The sequence below is a fragment of the Ambystoma mexicanum genome, chromosome 13, assembly GCF_040938575.1.
Source record: "Ambystoma mexicanum isolate Mex_15411 chromosome 13, UKY_AmexF1_1, whole genome shotgun sequence".
Classification (NCBI taxonomy): Eukaryota; Metazoa; Chordata; class Amphibia; order Caudata; family Ambystomatidae; genus Ambystoma; species Ambystoma mexicanum.
The window spans coordinates 631,972,409-631,985,390 of NC_090938.1; the positions used below are offsets into that span (position 1 = coordinate 631,972,409).

General features: G+C 49.6%; 2 non-coding genes across 2 annotated transcripts; both read left to right on the forward strand.

Annotated features, from left to right (window-relative positions):
- The first annotated feature begins 8,634 nt into the window (after positions 1-8,634).
- TRNASTOP-UCA (transfer RNA opal suppressor (anticodon UCA)) lies at positions 8,635-8,721 on the forward strand. The gene has a single exon. It is a non-coding gene; the product is annotated as a tRNA-Sec (tRNA).
- Positions 8,722-12,657: 3,936 nt separating this feature from the next.
- On the forward strand, positions 12,658-12,744 carry TRNASTOP-UCA (transfer RNA opal suppressor (anticodon UCA)). Its single transcript has one exon. It is a non-coding gene; the product is annotated as a tRNA-Sec (tRNA).
- The last annotated feature ends 238 nt before the right edge of the window (positions 12,745-12,982 follow it).

A 12,982-nucleotide genomic window follows, 5' to 3' on the forward strand; every position in this document is an offset into this window, starting at 1 on the left:
CACGCTCAAAGTCAGCATTGCTAGCCCTGCTAGCTAGCCTAAGCCACCTCACCACAGACCACCATTCATCACCTCCCCTCTCAAAGTCAGCATTGCTGGCCCTGCTAGGTAGCCTAGGTGCCTCTCCACAGACCACCATTCATCACCTCCCCTCTCAAGGTCAGCATTGCTAGCCCTGCTAGCTAGTGTAAGCCACCTAACCACAGACCACCATTCATCATCTACCCTCTCGAAGTCAGCATTGCTAGCCCTGCTAGCAAGCCTAAGCCACCCCACTACAGACCACCATTCATCACCTCCCCTCTCAAAGTAAGCATTGCTAGCCCAGCTAACTAGCCAAGGCCATCTCACCATAGACCACCATTCATCATCTCCACCCCCAAAGTCAGCATTGCTAGCCCTGCTAGCTATCCTAAGCCACCTCACCATAGACCACCATTCATCATCTCCCCTCTCAAAGTCACAATTCCTAGCCCTGCTAGCTAGCCTAAGCCGCCTCACCACAGACCACCATTCTTCATCTCCCCTCTCAAAGAAATCATTGCTAGCCCTGCTAACTAGCCTAAGCCATCTCACCATAGACCACCATTCATCATCTCCAACCTCAAAGTCAGCATTGCTAGCCCTGCTAGCTAGCCTAAGCCACCTCACCATAGGCCACCATTCATCATCTCCCCTCTCAAAGTCAGAATTGCTAGCCCTGCTAGCTAGCCTAAACCGCCTCACCACATACCATCATTCATCATCTCCTCTCTCAAAGTCAGCATTGCTAGCCCTGCTAGCTAGCCTAAGCCACCTCACCATAGACCACCATGCATCATCTTCACGCTCAAATCAGCAGTGCTAGCCCTGCTAGCTAGCCTAAACCACCTCACCATAGACCACCATGCATCATCTCCACGCTCAAATCAGCAGTGCTAGCCCTGCTAGCTAGCATAATCCATCTCACCATAGACCACCATTCATCATCTCCACGCTCGAAGTCAGCATTGCTAGCCCTGCTAGCTAGCCTAAGAGACCTCACCACAGACCACCATTCATCACCTACACTCTCAAAGTCAGAATTGCTAGCCCTGCTAGCTAGCCTAAACCGCCTCACCACATAACATCATTCATCATCTCCTCTCTCAAAGTCAGCATTGCTAGCCCTGCTAGCTAGCCTAAGCCACCTCACCATAGACCACCATGCATCATCTCCACGCTCAAATCAGCAGTGCTAGCCCTGCTAGCTAGCCTAAGCCACCTCACCATAGACCACCATGCATCATCTCCACGCTCAAATCAGCAGTGCTAGCCCTGCTAGCTAGCATAATCCATCTCACCATAGACCACCATTCATCATCTCCACGCTCGAAGTCAGCATTGCTAGCCCTGCTAGCTAGCCTAAGAGACCTCACCACAGACCACCATTCATCACCTACACTCTCAAAGTCAGCATTGCTAGCCCTGCTAGCTAGCCTAAGCCACCTCACCATAGGCCACCATTCATCATCTCCCCTCTCAAAGTCAGAATTGCTAGCCTAGCTAGCTAGCCTAATCTGCCTCACCACAGACCATCATTCATCATCTCCACTCTCAAAGTCAGCATTGCTAGCCCTGCTAGCTAGCCTAAGACACCTCACCACAGACCAACATTCATCACATACCCTCTCAAAGTCAGCATTGCTAGCCCTGCTAGCTAGCCTAAGTGCCTCACCACAGACCACCATTCATCACCTCCCCTCTCAAGGTCAGTATTGCTAGCCATGCTAACTAGATTAAGCCAATAGACCATTGACCACCATTCATCATCTCCCCTCTCAAAGTCAGCATTTCTAGCCCTGCTAACTAGCATAAGCCATCTGGCTATAGACCACCATTCGTCATCTCCCCTCTCAAAGTCAGCATTGCTAGCCCTGCTAGCTAGCCTAAGCCACCTCACCACAGACCACCATTCAACTCCACCCTCAACATCTGCATTGCTATTCCTACTAGCTAGCCTAAGCCATCTCACCAGAGACCACCATTCATTCCCTTCCGCCCTCAAAGTCAGCATTGCTAGCCCTCCTAGCTAGCCTAAGTCATCTCACCATAGACCACCATTCATCACCTCCCCACTCAAGGTCAGCATTGCTAGTCCTGCTAGCTAGCCTAAGCCATCTCACCATAGACCACCATTCATCATCTACACTCTCGAAGTCAGCATTGCTAGCCCTGCTAGCAAGCCTAAGCCACCCCACTACAGACCACCATTCATCATCTCCCCTCTCAAAGTCACAATTGCTAGCCCTGCTAGCTAGCCTAAGCCATCTCACCATAGACCACCATTCATCATCTACACTCTCGAAGTCAGCATTGCTAGCCCTGCTAGCAAGCCTTAGCCACCCCACTACAGACCACCATTCATCACCTCCCCTCTCAAAGTAAGCATTGCTACCCCTATTAACTAGCCTAAGCCACCTCACCAAAGACCACCTTTCATCTCCACCCTCAACATCAGCATTGCTAGTCCTACTAGCTAGCCTAAGCCATCTCACCACAGACCACCATTCATCCTCTCCACCCTCAAAGTCAGCACTGCTAGCCCTGATGGCTAACCTAAGCCATCTCACCATAGAGCACCATTCATCATCTCCCCTCTCAAAGTCAGAATGGCTAGCCCTGCTGGCTAGCCTAAGCCACCTCACGATAGATCACCATTCATCATCTCCCCTCTCAAAGTCACAATTACTAGCCCTGCTAGCTAGCCTAAGCTGCCTCACCACAGACCACCATTCGTGTTCTCCCCTCCCAAAGTAAGCATTGCTAGCACTGCTAACTAGCCTAAGCCATCTCACCATAGACCAGCATTCATCATCCCCACCCTCAAAGTCAGCATTGCTAGCCCTGCTAGCTAGCCTAAGCCACCTCACCATAGGCCACCATTCATCATCTCCCCTCTCAAAGTCAGAATTGCTAGCCCTGCTAGCTAGCCTAATCCGCCTCACCACAGACCATCATTCATCATCTCCTCTCTCAAAGTCAGCATTGCTAGCCCTGCTAGCGAGCCTAAGCACTCTCACCATAGACCACCATTCATCATCTCCCCTCTCAAAGTCAGCAGGCCACCTCACCATAGACCACCATTCATCATCTCCACGCTCAAAGTCAGCATTGCTAGCCCTGCTAGCTAGCCTAAGCCACCTCACCACAGACCACCATTCATCACCTACCCTCTCAAAGTCAGCATTGCTAGCCCTGCTAGCTAGCCTAAGTGCCTCACCACAGACCACCATTCATCACCTCCCCTCTCAAGGTCAGTATTGCTAGCCATGCTAACTAGATTAAGCCATTAGACCATTGACCACCATTCATCATCTCCCCTCTCAAAGTCAGCATTTCTAGCCCTGCTAACTAGCATAAGCCATCTGGCTATAGACCACCATTCGTCATCTCCCCTCTCAAAGTCAGCATTGCTAGCCCTGCTAGCTAGCCTAAGCCACCTCATCACAGACCACCATTCAACTCCACCCTCAACATCTGCATTGCTATTCCTACTAGCTAGCCTAAGCCATCTCACCAGAGACCACCATTCATCCTCTCCGCCCTCAAAGTCAGCATTGCTAGCCCTCCTAGCTAGCATAAGTCATCTCACCATAGACCACCATTCATCACCTCCCCACTCAAGGTCAGCATTGCTAGTCCTGCTAGCTAGCCTAAGCCATCTCACCATAGACCACCATTCATCATCTACACTCTCGAAGTCAGCATTGCTAGCCCTGCTAGCAAGCCTAAACCACCCCACTACAGACCACCATTCATCATCTCCCCTCTCAAAGTCACAATTGCTAGCCCTGCTAGCTAGCCTAAGCCATCTCACCATAGACCACCATTCATCATCTACACTCTCGAAGTCAGCATTGCTAGCCCTGCTAGTAAGCCTTAGCCACCCCACTACAGACCACCATTCATCACCTCCCCTCTCAAAGTAAGCATTGCTACCCCTATTAACTAGCCTAAGCCACCTCACCAAAGACCAACTTTCATCTCCACCCTCAACATCAGCATTGCTAGTCCTACTAGCTAGCCTAAGCCATCTCACCACAGACCACCATTCATCCTCTCCACCCTCAAAGTCAGCACTGCTAGCCCTGATGGCTAACCTAAGCCATCTCACCATAGAGCACCATTCATCATCTCCCCTCTCAAAGTCAGAATGGCTAGCCCTGCTGGCTAGCCTAAGCCACCTCATGATAGATCACCATTCATCATCTCCCCTCTCAAAGTCACAATTACTAGCCCTGCTAGCTAGCCTAAGCTGCCTCACCACAGACCACCATTCGTGTTCTCCCCTCCCAAAGTAAGCATTGCTAGCACTGCTAACTAGCCTAAGCCATCTCACCATAGACCAGCATTCATCATCCCCACCCTCAAAGTCAGCATTGCTAGCCCTGCTAGCTAGCCTAAGCCACCTCACCATAGGCCACCATTCATCATCTCCCCTCTCAAAGTCAGAATTGCTAGCCCTGCTAGCTAGCCTAATCCGCCTCACCACAGACCATCATTCATCATCTCCCCTCTCAAAGTCAGCATTGCTAGCCCTGCTAGCTAGCCTAAGCCACCTCACCATAGACCACCATTCATCATCTCCCCTCTCAAGGTCAGCAGGCCACCTCACCATAGACCACCATTCATCATCTCCACGCTCAAAGTCAGCATTGCTAGCCCTGCTAGCTAGCGTAAGCCACCTCACCACAGACCACCATTCATCACCTCCCCTCTCGAAGTCAGCATTGCTAGCCCTGTTAGCAAGCCTAAGCCACCCCACTACAGACCACCATTCATCACCTCCCCTCTCAAAGTAAGCATTGCTATCCCTGGTAACTAGCCTAGGCCATCTCACCATAGACCACCATTCATCATCTCCACCCTCAAAGTCAGCATTGATAGCCCTGCTAACTAGCCTAAGCCATCTCACCATAGACCACCATTCATCACCTCCCCTCTCAAAGTAAGCATTGCTAGCCCTGCTAGCTATCCTAAGCCACCTCACCATAGACCACCATTCATCCTCTCCCCTCTCAAAGTCACAATTGCTAGCCCTGCTAGCTAGCCTAAGCCGCCTCACCACAGACCACCATTCATCACCTCCCCTCTCAAGGTCAGCATTGCTAGCTCTGCTAGCTAGCGTAAGCCGCCTCACCACAGACCACCATTCATCACCTCCCCTCTCAAAGTCAGCATTGCTAGCCCTGCTAGCTAGCCTAAGCCACCTCACTATAGACTACCATTCATCATCTCCCCTCTAAAAGTCAGCATTGCTAGCAATGCTAACTAGATTAAGCCATCTGACCATTGACCACCATTCATCATCTCCCCTCTCAAAGTCAGCATTTCTAGCCCTGCTAACTAGCATAAGCCACCTGGCTATAGACCACCATTCGTCATCTCCCCTCTCAAAGTCAGCATTGCTAGCCCTGCTAGCTAGCCTAAGTCATCTCACCACAGACCACCATTCATCCTCTCTGCCCTCAAAGTCAGCGTTGCTAGCCCTCCTAGCTAGCCTAAGTCATCTCATCATAGACCACCATTAATCATCTCCCTTCTCAAAGTCAGCATTGCTAGCCCTGCTAGCTAGCCTAAGCCATCTCACCATAGACCACCATTCATCATCTACACTCTCGAAGTCAGCTTTGCTAGCCCTGCTAGATAGCCTAAGCCACCCCACTACAGACCACCATTCATCACCTCCCCTCTCAAAGTAAGCATTGCAGGCCCTGTTAACTAGCCTAAGCCACCTCACAAAAGACCACCTTTCATCTCCACCCTCAACGTCAGCATTGCTAGTCCTACTAGCTAGCATAATCCATCTCACCACAGACCACCATTCATCCTCTTCACCCTCAAAGTCAGCATTGCTAGCCCTGAAGGCTAACCTAAGCCATCTCACCATAGACCACCATTCATCATCTCCCCTCTCAAAGTCAGCATTGCTAGCCCTGCTAGCTGGCCTAAGCCATCTCACCATAGACCACCATTCCTCATCTCCCCTCTCAAAGTCAGCATTTCTAGCCCTGCTAGCTAGCCTAAGCCACCTCAAAAAAGACCATCTTTCATCTCCACCCTCAACGTCAGCATTGCTAGTCCTACTAGCTAGCCTAAGCCACCTCACCACAGACCACCATTCAACTCCAACCTCAACATCAGTATTGCTAGTCCTACTAGCTAGCCTAAGCCATCTCACCACAGACCACCATTCATCCTCTCCTCCCTCAAAGTCAGCGTTGCTAGCCCTCCTAGCTAGCCTAAGTCATCTCACCATAGACCACCATTCATCATCTCCCCTCTCAAAGTCAGCATTGCTAGCCCTGCTAGCTAGCCTAAGCCATCTCACCATAGACCACCATTCATCATCTACACTCTTGAAGTCAGCATTGCTAGCCCTGCTAGCTAGCCTAAGCCACCCCACTACAGACCACCATTCATCACCTCCCCTCTCAAAGTAAGCATTGCTAGCCCTGTTAACTAGCCTAAGCCACCTCACAAAAGACCACCTTTCATCTCCACCCTCAACGTCAGCATTGCTAGTCCTACTAGCTAGCCTAAGCCATCCCACCACAGACCACCATTCATCCTCTCCACCCTCAAAGTCAGCATTGCTAGCTCTGATGGCTAACCTAAGCCATCTCACCATAGACCACCATTCATCATCTCCCCTCTCAAAGTCAGCATTGCTAGGCCTGCTAGCAAGCCTAAGCCACCCCACTACAGACCACCATTCATCACCTCCCCTCTCAAAGTAAGCATTGCTAGTCCTGCTAGCTAGCCTAAGCTGCCTCACCACAGACCACTATTCGTGTTCTCCCTTCTCAAAGTAAGCATTGCTAGCCCTGCTAACTAGCCTAAGCCATCTCACCATAGACCAGCATTCATCATCCCCACCCTCAAAGTCAGCATTGCAAGCCCTGCTAGCTAGCCTAAGCCACCTCATTATAGGCCACCATTCATCATCTCCCCTCTCAAAGTCAGAATTGCTAGCCCTGCTAGTTAGCCTAATCCGCCTCACCACAGACCATCATTCATCATCTCCTCTCTCAAAGTCAGCATTGCTAGCCCTGCTAGCTAGCCTAAGCCATCTCACCATAGACCACCATTCATCATCTCCCCTCTCAAAGTCAGCAGGCCACCTCAGCATAGACCACCATTCATCATCTCCACGCTTAAAGTCAGCATTGCTAGGCCTGCTAGCTAGCCTAAGCCACCTCACCACAGACCACCATTCATCACCTCCCCTCTCAAAGTCAGCATTGTTGGCCCTGCTAGGTAGCCTAAGTGCCACTCCACAGACCACCATTCATCACCTCCCCTCTCAAGGTCTGCATTGCTAGCCCTGCTAGCTAGCCTAAACCACCTCACCATAGACCACCATTCATCATCTCCCCCTCTCAAAGTCAGCATTACCTCAAAACTCCAGTATCGCCTTGCACGGCTTCCAGATGTAGGCCCTTTGCTTTGCTGTCAAGTGGAAGGAACCCCTTTACCCTGAGGGCATTTGACTTGCTGCACCTCCTCAATGCAGCTCTGCACTCTACTGAAGATCCCCAGCAGGTGTTCACCCTTCCACCCCAGCAGCACCCACCGCGGTGGCGCGAGGACACTCAGCCGGGTGTGTGTGGAATCTAACGGGATAATGTATATTCACAGCCTTGCCCCACATTGCCCACTTGCCTCTCATTCTTCCTTCCACCACCTCTAGTGTTTTAGCGGTAATATCACTACCGTTCCCCATGTACTGGGCAGCTGGTAAGATAGCTCAGCAGGTTGAGCGCTCGCTGCTGCAATTTGCAAGAAGCTGCTGTGAATCCCAGGAAGGTCAGCTCCGCCTCTCATCATTCCGAGGTCGATAAAATGAACACGAATTTCGATTGGGAAAAAATCATTTTATAAACTTGATCTCTGTAAAGCGCTTTTGGCTAAAGAGCGATACAAAGAAGAAATTACTATTACCCTGTGCTCACCATTTCTAGTAAAAAATGCTGAAAAAAACCATTGAGGAGAACGTGATGCGTGTGCACTTAAAGAGCAAAAACAGCAGATAGCTGCCACTGAATGGGGAGCCCCAGCCCTGCTCCCCTGATTTCTCCAGTCTGCTCCCCCTCCTCTAATGATCATGCGATTGTCAACCTCCCCCACCCTAGTACAGCCTCTACTGCTCCCCAGATAGGTGTACACGTTATAATTCCTGTAAATGCATTATGTACAATACACTCAAAGTGCCAAGAGGCCACCCTGGTGGTGAACTCTGTGCTCTACTAATACTAAACATAAATCAGTTCATAGATAATTCCACGGATCAGCATCAGGGATTTCAAGGCGTTGCCAGCATTGCCACATGTGAAGAACGTATTGCCTGTACTTTGACCACATTATACAAGGAAGCTGCAGCTCCTTCCAAGTTACCCAGAAGTCCATGCAGTGATTTACATACAAGTAGTGGCGTCGTTTTCCTTGATTTTTTTCTCACAAAGCAGGACAGTTAAGGTTATAAATAATGGATGTCCCAAACCTGAAGCAGAAACTCAGTTTAATTCTGTTCAAAAGGCTTCTTTCCCACTCTATTAGTGAGAGATACTGTTTTCAGGTGACATATATATGGTGCTGTTCTGCTCCACCACTTCCCGGATGAGCCTCAGTGGTCTGGGGTGCAGACTTCAAACCTGTAGCTGTTTAGAGACAGAGTGGTTCAATTCCACCTTCTGGGCGGATATGTATTTCTTTTTCCTGTGATCAGCATTTTTGGTTCAATTCCACCTTCTGGGCGGATATGTATTTCTTTTTCCTGTGATCAGCATTTTATCTTGGGTCCATGGTAATCATTTAGTGCCTGGATTTATATCACAGAAAAAAGAATTGTACCAATCAGAAATACCCATCTCTAGTGATTAACAGCATGCAGTGCCAGCAGTTCTTCTGATGATGCACAGGAAAGCAGCACCTTTTCGGGGGATTAGGAATGTGATTTCACTTTTAACCTTTTTTGACGATGCAAATAACCAGGCCCCCTTTGATATAACCTATGTGGTCACTCCCGTTATTCCTCCTGGGAATACATTCTTTTTGCATACACAAACAATGTCTGATGATACTGCATGGGCTCACCATAGACCACCATTAATAATCTCCACCCTCAAAGTCAGCGTTGCTAGCCCTGCTAGCTAGCCTAAGCCACCTCACTATAGACCACCATTCATCATCTACACTCTCGAAGTCAGCATTGCTCGCCCTGCTAGCAAGCCTAAGCCTAAACCACCCCTCAACAGACCACCATTCATCACCTCCCCTCTCAAAGTAAGCATTGCTAGCCCTGTTAACTAGCCTAAGCCACCTCACCAAAGACCACCTTTCATCTCCACCCTCAACGTCAGCATTGCTAGTCCTACTAGCTAGCCTAAGCCATCTCACCGCAGACCACCATTCATCCTCTCCACCCTCAAAGTCAGCATTGCTAGCCCTGATGGCTAACCTAAGCCATCTCACCATAGACCACCATTCATCATCTCCATCCTCAAAGTCAGCATTGCTAGCCCTGCTAGCTAGCCTAAGCCACCTCACCATAGACCACCATTCATCATCTCCCCTCTCAAAGTCACAATTGGTAGCCCTGCTAGCTAGCATGAGCCGCCTCACCACAGACCACCATTTGTCATCTCCCCTCTCAAAATAAGCATTGCTAGCCCTGCTAGCTAGCCTAAGCCACCTCACCATAGACCACCAGGCATCATCTCCACGCTCAAATCAGCAGTGCTAGCCCTGCTAGTTATCCTAAGCCATCTCACCATAGACCACCATTCATCATCTCCCCTCTCAAAGTCAGCAGGCCACCTCACCATAGACCACCATTCATCATCTCCATGCTCAAATTCAGCATTGCTAGCCCTGCTAGCTAGCCTAAGACACCTCACCACAGACCAGTATTCATCACCTCCCCTCTCAAAGTCAGCATTGCTAGCCCTGCTAGCTAGCCTAAGTGCCTCGCCACAGACCACCATTCATCACCTCGCCTCTCAAGGTCAGCATTGCTAGCCCTGCTAGCTAGAGTAAGCCACCTCACCACAGACCACCATTCATCACCTCCCCTCTCAAAGTCAGCATTGCTAGCCCTGCTAGCTAGCCTAAGCCACCTCTCTATAGACCACCATTCATCATCTCCCCTCTCAAAGTCAGCACTGCTAGCCATGCTAACTAGATTAAGCAATCTGTCCATAGACCACCATTCATCATCTTCCCTCTCAAAGTCAGCATTGCTAGCCCTGCTAACTAGCGTAAGCCATCTGGCTATAGACCACCATTCATCATCTCCACCCTCAACGTCAGCATTGCTAGTTCTACTAGCTAGCCTAAGCCATCTCACCACAGACCACCATTCATCCTCTCCACCCTCAAAGTCAGCATTGCTAGCCCTGATGGCTAACCTAAGCCATCTCACAATAGACCACCATTCATCATCTCCCCTCTCAAAGTCAGCATTGCTAGCCCTGCTACCTAGCCTAAGCCATCTCACCATAGACCACCATCCATCATCTACCCTCTCGACGTCAGCATTGCTAGCCCTGCTAGCAAGCCTAAGCCACCCCACTACATACCACCATTCATCACCTCCCCTCTCAAAGTAAGCATTGCTAGCCCTGCTAACTAGCCTAAACCATCTCACCATAGACCACCATTCATCATCTCCACCCTCAAAGTCAGCATTGCTAGCCCTGCTAGCTAGCCTAAGCCACCTCACCATAGGCCACCATTCATCATCTCCCCTCTGAAAGTCAGAAGTGCTAGCCCTGCTAGCTAGCCTAATCCACCTCACCACAGACCATCATTCATCATCTCCTCTCTCAAAGTCAGCATTGCTAGCCCTGCTAGCTAGCCTAAGCCACCTCACCATAGACCACCATGCATCATCTCCACGCTCAAATCAGCAGTGCTAGCCTTGCTAGCTAGCCTAAGCCATCTCACCATAGACCACCATTCATCATCTCCCCTCTCAAAGTCAGCAGCCCACCTCACCATAGACCACCATTCATCATCTCCACGCTCAAAGTCAGCATTGCTAGCCCTGCTAGCTAGCCTGACACCTCACCACAGACCACCATTCATCACCTCCCCTCTCAAAGTCAGCATTGCTAGCCCTGCTAGCTAGCCTATGTGCCACAGCACAGACCACCATTCATCACCTCTCCTCTCAAGGTCAGCATTGCTAGCCCTGCTAGCTAGCGTAAGCCACCTCACCAGAGACCACCATTCATCACCTCCCCTCTCAAAGTCAGCATTGCTAGCCCTGCTAGCTAGCCTAAGCGCCTCACCACAGAACACCATTCATCACCTCCCCTCTCAAGGACAGCATTGCTAGTCCTGCTAGCTAGCCTAAGCCACCTCACCATAGACCACCATTCATCATCTCCTCCTCTCAAAGTCAGCATTGCCTCAAAACTCCAGTATCACCTTGCACGGCTTCCAGTTGTAGGCCCTTTGCTTTGCTCTCAAGTGGAAGGAACCCCTTTACCCTGAGGGCAGTTGACTTCCTGCACCCCCTCAATGCAGCTCTGCACTCCACTGAAGATCCCCAGCAGGTGTTCACCCTTCCACCCCAGCAGCACCCACAGCGGTGGCGTGAGGACACTCAGCCGGGTGTGTGTGGAATCTAACGGGATAATGTATATTCACAGCCTTGCCCCACATTGCCCACTTGCCTCTCATTCTTCCTTCCACCACCTCTGGTGTTTTAGCGGTAATATCACTACCGTTCCCCATGTACTGGGCAGCTGGTAAAATAGCTCAGCAGGTTGAGCGCTCGCTGCTGCAATTTGCAGGAAACTGGTATGAATCCCAGGAAAGTCAGCTCCGCCTCTCATCATTCCGAGGTCGATAAAATGAACATGAATTTCGATTGGGCAAAAATAATTTTATAAACTTGATCTCTGTGAAGCGCTTTTGGCTAAAGAGCGACACAAAGAAGAAATTATTATTATCCTGTGCTCACCATTTCTAGTAAAAAATGCTGAAAAAAACAGTGAGGAGAACGTGATGCGTGTGCACTTAAAGAGCAAAAACAGCAGATAGCTGCCACTGAATGGGGAACCCCAGCCCTGTTCCCCTGATTTTTCCAGTCTGCTCCCCCTCCTCTAATGATCATGCGATTGTCAACCTCCCCCGCCCCTGTGCAGCCACTACTGCTCCCCAGATAGGTGTACACGTTATAATTCCTGTAAATGCATTATGTACAATACACTCAAAGTGCCAAGAGGCCACCCTGGTGGTGAACTCTGCGCTCTACTAATACTAAACATAAATCAGTTCATAGATAATTCCACAGATCAGCATCAGGGATTTCAAGGCGCTGCCAGCATCGCCACATGTGAAGAACGCATTGCCTGTACTTTGACCACATTATAAAAGAAAGCTGCAGCTCCTTCCAAGTTACCCAGAAGCCCATGCAGTGATTTACATACAAGTAGTGGCGTCGTTTTCCTTGATTTTTTTCTCTAAAAGCAGGACTGTTAAGGTTATCAATAATGGATGTCCGAAACCTGAAGCAGAAACTCAGTTTAATTCAGTTCAAACGGCTTCTTTCCTACTCTATTAGTGAGAGATACTGTTTTCAGGTGACATATATTTGATGCTGTTCTGCTGCTCTGCTTCACCACTGCCCGGATGAACCTCAGTGGTCTGGGGTGCAGGCTTCAAATCTGTAGCTGTTTAGCAACAGGGTGGTTCAATTCCACCTTCTGGGCGGATATGTATTTCTTCTTCCTGTGATCAGCATTTTTATCTTGTTGGGTCCATGGTAATCATTTAGTGCCTGGATTTATATCACAGAAAAAAGAATTGTACCAATCATGAATACCCATCTCTAGTGATTAACAGCATGCGGTGCCAGCAGTTCTTCTGATGATGCACAGGAAGGCAGCACCTTTTCGGGGGATTAGGAATGTGATTTCACTTTTAACCTTTTTTGACGATGCAAATAACC